Source organism: Rhineura floridana, chromosome 1 (assembly GCF_030035675.1).
Source record: "Rhineura floridana isolate rRhiFlo1 chromosome 1, rRhiFlo1.hap2, whole genome shotgun sequence".
Lineage (NCBI taxonomy): Eukaryota > Metazoa > Chordata > Lepidosauria > Squamata > Rhineuridae > Rhineura > Rhineura floridana.
The window spans coordinates 310,672,884-310,678,833 of record NC_084480.1 but is presented as its reverse complement, the minus strand read 5'-3'; the positions used below and the strand labels follow the sequence as shown (position 1 = coordinate 310,678,833).

Sequence of the window (5,950 nt, the reverse complement as noted above, 5' to 3'; positions counted from 1 at the left end):
TCCCATTTACATTCAGTCCAATAGGTTTTTAAACCTAACATTTTCAAGGAGTTGGTAGCACCCCTTTTGGGGGCTCAATATCTGCCTTACTCTACGCAATGCACCTAGGGCTGCACGGAACCACAAGAATTAAGGAAGGGTGAGATCTTTCAGGTCTAGCAAAGGCTACAGTAAGAGCAGAGCTTTGGCTCACAAGCTAGATACGGAAGTTCCATTCTGACCTTAGAGTCTTGCTACATTCTTTAGGAAAGGTATATTCACCATCAACTCTTGCACTCCTTTCTCTTGTTTTTTCCCTATCTGTATGATTTGGCACAGCTCTGAATGTACTGTAGGTTTATGGTCTCTGTCTTATTCTGTCTAGAGCAGCCTTTCCCAACCAGTGTGCCTCTAGATGTTGTTGGACCACAACTCCCATCAGTCTCAGCCAGCATAGCCAATGGTCAGGAAAGATGGGAGTTGTGGTCCAACAACATCTGGAGGCACACTGGTTGGGAAAGGCTGATCTAGAGCGTTAGGGAATGAATGACTGGGGTAAAGTTAGATGCTGCTCGCATTGATTGTAATTGCAATACTTTTCCTGTTTCCTCTTTGAATAAACCAACCTTTATTTTACTTTTTGTGTGCTTTATTGCAGTTAAGGATGAGGTTACACACACATAAGAGTGACATTAATTAATTCTAGTAAAAGTTTTGCAACACTCTCGGGGATGGCACTTGAGTTTCCAGTGAGTATAAACACAGGTGGGGATTCAAACGCACACGAGTAACACCTGCAAGTAAACTGGTCCCAACTGTTAAGGGCTTTATGTACTAATTGCAATACCTTGAAGTTGACCCAGTAACTGACCAAAAGTGTTATATGCTGACAGTGTCTCACTCTTGTCAGAAACCTTGCTGTAGCATTCTGCACTAACTGCATTTCCACATCAAGTGTAAGGCATGCCCCACATACAGTGCGTTGAAGTAGTCAGTACTGAAGTCACCATTATTACTGCCAACATATTACCCCACTGCTGAAAGAATTTAACTAGCTGCCCATTAGCTGCCAGGTCAAGTTCAAGGTCCTGGTTTTGGTGTACAAAGCCCTATATAGCTTGGGATCAGGATACCTGAAAGACCATCTTACCCCTTATATACCCAGTCGATCACTGCACTCTGCAGGTGAGGGCCTCCTGCAGATACCATCTAACCTGGAGGTCCGTTCCGCACAACATAGGATATGAATCTTTAGTGTTATGGCACCTACCCTTTGTAATTCCCTCTCCTTTAAATATTAAACAGGCACCACCTCTGTTATCTTTTTCGCACCTACTGAAGACCTTTCTCTTTCAAGAAGCCTTTTAAGTAGAGACCTTTAACCCAGAATTGCTTTCTAAGATTTTTTTAAAGGAAAAAAAAATATGTTTTTGAGATGTTTAATATGTTTTCAGTATTTTGTTCCTTGTTTGCCACCCCTGGCTCCTTCTGGGAGGAACTGCAGGATATTAATTAATTAATCAACTACTGATCATATAATTAAGATTTAGCCAGAGTTTTTAGAGCTGAAGAAAAAAACTTGACCTCAGTCCAGAGTAACTACTGCACTTTAACTGATTAGGCTTCCTTTTTGAAAAGGAAGTTGATGTCCATACTGTAGAAGTCTATGAGGGCTAGACAACAATTGTTTACTGATCATAGTGCTTTATTTTGTAACCAATTGCAGCAAAGAGTTGAGTCTGAAAGAAGAAGAATGAGTTTGCTCCTTAAGGTCAGTGTCCCAGTATGAGACAGTGTTAAGTGGTGGAATTGTCAGAACTTGGCTACAGGAGACATGGAGTCACAAGGTGTTCATATTGGTGTTTAAAGGCCTAAATATCTGAAAGGTCGCCTCCATGCCTACAGACCCTCTCTGGTGTTAAGATCAAAAGAGGGCCTCTCTTGGTTGTTCCGCCATCCTCAGAAGTGTGGGGAATGGCCTGGAAGAGGGATTTCTCTGTAGCAGTTCCCAAATTGGGGAACTTCCTCCCCACAGAATTGTGTCTAGCATCTTCATTGCACAGCTTTCATTGTATGACAAAGATGAACCCCTTTACCTTTGACAAGGTATTTTGTTTTGTGGGACCCACCTCATTTGCTGAATTTATATTGTCCTGTTCCATGTGGAATTGTTTTCCTTTTTTTCTTGTAACTGTATTGTTACTGTAGTGCAACCTGCCTGGGACCTTACGGTGAAGGGTGGATAAGAAATCTTATAAATAAATAATAAAAATAAGAACCTCTGAGCATGTGAAAAGTTTTTTTTCCCAGCACTAAGAAATCTGAGCTAATCCCTACACACCAGAATTCAGAGGATGGAAAGGGGGTCAGAGGACAGAAGGCCTTCTAGATCAGGTTGCAACTCATTTTTAGAAACTAACCTCTCCCAGGTACAGGACTTGTAGCTTTTTCTTCCAACAGTGCACATTGCACTGATTCCAGAGATGCTAAACTGAGCAAAACCCAGGGTGTGTTTTTAAGGCTGAAAATTGGAATGAAGGCCTCGCATCTGGATCCTTTGATTTTGGCATTGAAGCTGTGATCCAAAGGGAGCATCTTCTGTTTTATGAACTAATTTGCCAGTCTCTAATTCCAACCTTGCTGGAAATACCTATATATTTCAACCAGTATTGGGATTGGAGGTGTTCAGCTTGGCATGTTGTCAATACAGGTGTCTCAAACACTATGGATTGGGAGAAATGTTCCATGTGAGTGCGAGCATTGGCATGCCGCTGGTCCAGAAACCATTACCATGTCAATAGAATGTCTCAGCCGCAGTCATTGATGCTGGGATTTTTGCAATTTCAACTGAGCAACTTTTATTTAAGTTGTCTATGGAGGAGGCTGTTGCCCTTTTGATTCTTGTTTCAGCGTGTCTGAAGAAAGCCGGCAGCAGTGAATGCAGGATGCCAATGAATGCATCAGAGACCAGCTCAAAGATTATCCTTTATTTCAAAGAGAACAAGAAGATATTTTATATGGTGAGAAAATCACCAAGGATCAATGTTTTTAAAGAGAAATTCACTCTACAGAAATGTAAAGATTCCTCTAGAAGAAACAATAGTGAAGTTCTTTTCTTTTAAGATTGGGTAATATGGTCTAGTGTCAATCACATGTGTCATGGTGGAACCATTCAAGAGACTTGCTGTAAGAAGAAAGTGGGGCCCTCAAATACAAAATAATGTAATTTTTTTCAATGGAAAGGTGACCAGAAAAAGCATAGATTCCTTATGTTAAGGCTAGGGATGGGTGAATCTATCCATTTCAGTCCCCCCTTTTTCCAGCCTTAAATTCAGTTCTCCACATTTCCACATCAGTTTTGATTGTTTTTTTAAACAAATAAAAGGTAGCATGAAAATTCATCAGCATTTTAGTAGGAATTTCTCAGAATATACACATTTTTGTATGCAATTTTGCTTGATGTACACAATTTTGCAAAGCAGTTTCCCCAGTGCAAAGCATTTTTACATGTTATTGTCATTAATGCATGCATGTTTATGCATACTTCATCCTAGCATATGCATTTTGACTTGGTTGGAGATCTGCACTACAAAATTCAGAGAAGTGTGAATTTTGGACAATGGCTGTTTCAGTCTGTGTATTGTTTCGGAAAGTGTGAATTAGGTAGATTTGCTTTTAAAAGCAAACTGAAACGAATTTATCCCCCAGCCCAGGTGAAAGCATGCGACCCCGTCTTCCCACCCCTGCCTATGGGTTTTCTTTGTTTTCTGTTGAGAAACAATCTAGATTAATAAGAAATGATTATAAGCTTTCTGTTTTCCTATTACTGTTGTCATAATCTTCATCATCATCATCAGCAGCAGCAATACATTTATATCCCACCTTTCCTCCAAGGTACTCCAGGTGATGTACATGGCTTTCTTCCTCCTAATTTTTTCTCACAACAATCCTGTCAGGTAGGTTAGGCTGAGAGACAGTGACTGGCCCAGGGTCACCCAATGAGGTTTATAGTTGAGTGGAAATTTGAATTCTGGGATCCCAGGTCCTAATCTAAGTCTCTAACCCAGCCTTTCCCAACCATTGTGCCTCCAGATGTTGTTGGACCACAACTCCCATCAGCCTCAGCCAGCATTGCCAATGGTCAGGAAAGATGGGAATTGTGGTCCAACAACATCTGGAGGCACACTGGTTAGGAAAGGCTGCTCTAACCCCTACAAAATGCTGGCATTTTATTATTATTTAATTTAGCAGATGCCTTCCACAAAAATAGTTGTAAGGTGACTTACAAAGAAAATGGTCTAGGAGATATTGTTTGTGGATCTCCCGCATCACATCTAGTTTGGTCCCTGAATGTCAGTGGGTTCTATGTCAGAGCCCCAGTGTTTTGGCTCTGATGGATGTGTGGCATTGTTTTTTCTTCTCGCCTGTGCTTTCTACGGTTTTGATTCAGCAAGGCATTTGGTGCTCATGTCTTCCAATTAGGGATGCAACTTGATTTTTAAAGAGTTAATTGATTAATTAAATGCGTTTTAGTCCATTAATTTATTTATCTATTAGTTCAGTTTGCATCTGGGTAAAAACAGTTTTTCCAAAACAAGAAGCATACAGGCTTTGTTTTTAGCAAGGCTCCTCTTAGAACAGACAACATAAGAGAGCCTTTTTAAAAGATGGTACTAAAAGCATTCTCAAAAAAGAAAAACCCCAAACTGAAAAAAGAAAAGCAAACCAATAGCATCAATAAATTATGGACACTTTTTTTTAGTCAATTATTATTTTTAATTAACTGACCCAATCAACCAATTTATCAATGAAACATTGTAACCCTAATTTGATTTGAGTTAATACTTAATTAAGACTGACCCATCTGGAAGGTTTGCTGATATGATGGCTGTAAATTGGGTTACTGGTATAATGAAACCAATTCAGTCTGCCATCTCTATATGCAGACTGAGCCTAAATGCAGATCGCAAGGTTTCAAGATCAAGCTTACTTTGTTTATTTTAACTTTTACCCTTATCATATCTCCAGCTCCTGCTCTGTGTGACGTCTCACATGATGAAGAGTTCTGAAGGCCTTGAAACCTTGTGTACTATTTCATGACATTTTGGTTGATCCTAACAAAAATATTGTCCAGCTGTGGAATTTTGGAGAGTTGCCTTTCTTTTTTGGAGCAACATAATGGCAGTTTTGGGTATATTTTTATGATATAATGTATTGTTGTTATATGCCTTCAAGTCGATAGTGACTTATGGCGACCCTATGAATCTTTTTTGAATATATTCATAGGGTTTTAATGGTGTGAGGTATTCAGAGGTGGTTTACCATTGCCTTCCTCAAAGCCTACGGCACCCAGTATTCCCATGTGGTCTCCCATCCAGGTACTAATCAGACCTGGCCCTGTTTAGCTTCCGAGATCAGATGAGATCGGGCGTGTTCAGGGTAGTATGGCCATAGATATAATGTATACAGTTGTGTTGTGTTTTTTATCTTGCTTTTTATATAGTTTTTAGGAAAAGGTATTGAATATTGTTGTTTGCGTTTTTATTGTGTTTATGTAAACCACTAGAGCAGCCTTTCCCACCTAGTGGGCCACCAGATGTTGTTGGACCACAACTCCCATCAGCCTCAGCCAGCATTGCCAATGGTCAGGAAAGATGGGAATTGTGGTCCAACAACATCTGGTGGCCCACTAGTTGAGAAAGGCTGCACTAGAGATTTTCCCTATTTGAAGTGGTCAGAGCTTGGAAACGTTACTTTTTTGAACTACAACTCCCATCAGCCCAATCCAGTGGCTGTGCTGGCTGGGGCTGATGGAAATTGTATTTCAAAACAGTAACATTTCCAAGTTCTGGAAGTGGTATAAAAATTATGGAGTATATTCAACTAAACCCTACTCAGAGGAGACCCATTAAAATCAATGACTTTAAGTTAGTTATGTCCATTAAGATTGATCCATTTACTCTGAATAGGT

General features: G+C 40.0%; 1 non-coding gene across 1 annotated transcript; it reads right to left on the bottom strand.

Moving 5' to 3' along the window:
* Positions 1–5,316: 5,316 nt before the first annotated feature.
* LOC133375929 (5S ribosomal RNA) lies at positions 5,317–5,435 on the bottom strand. Its single transcript, XR_009760340.1, has one exon. It is a non-coding gene; the product is annotated as a 5S ribosomal RNA (ribosomal RNA).
* Positions 5,436–5,950: the final 515 nt, after the last annotated feature.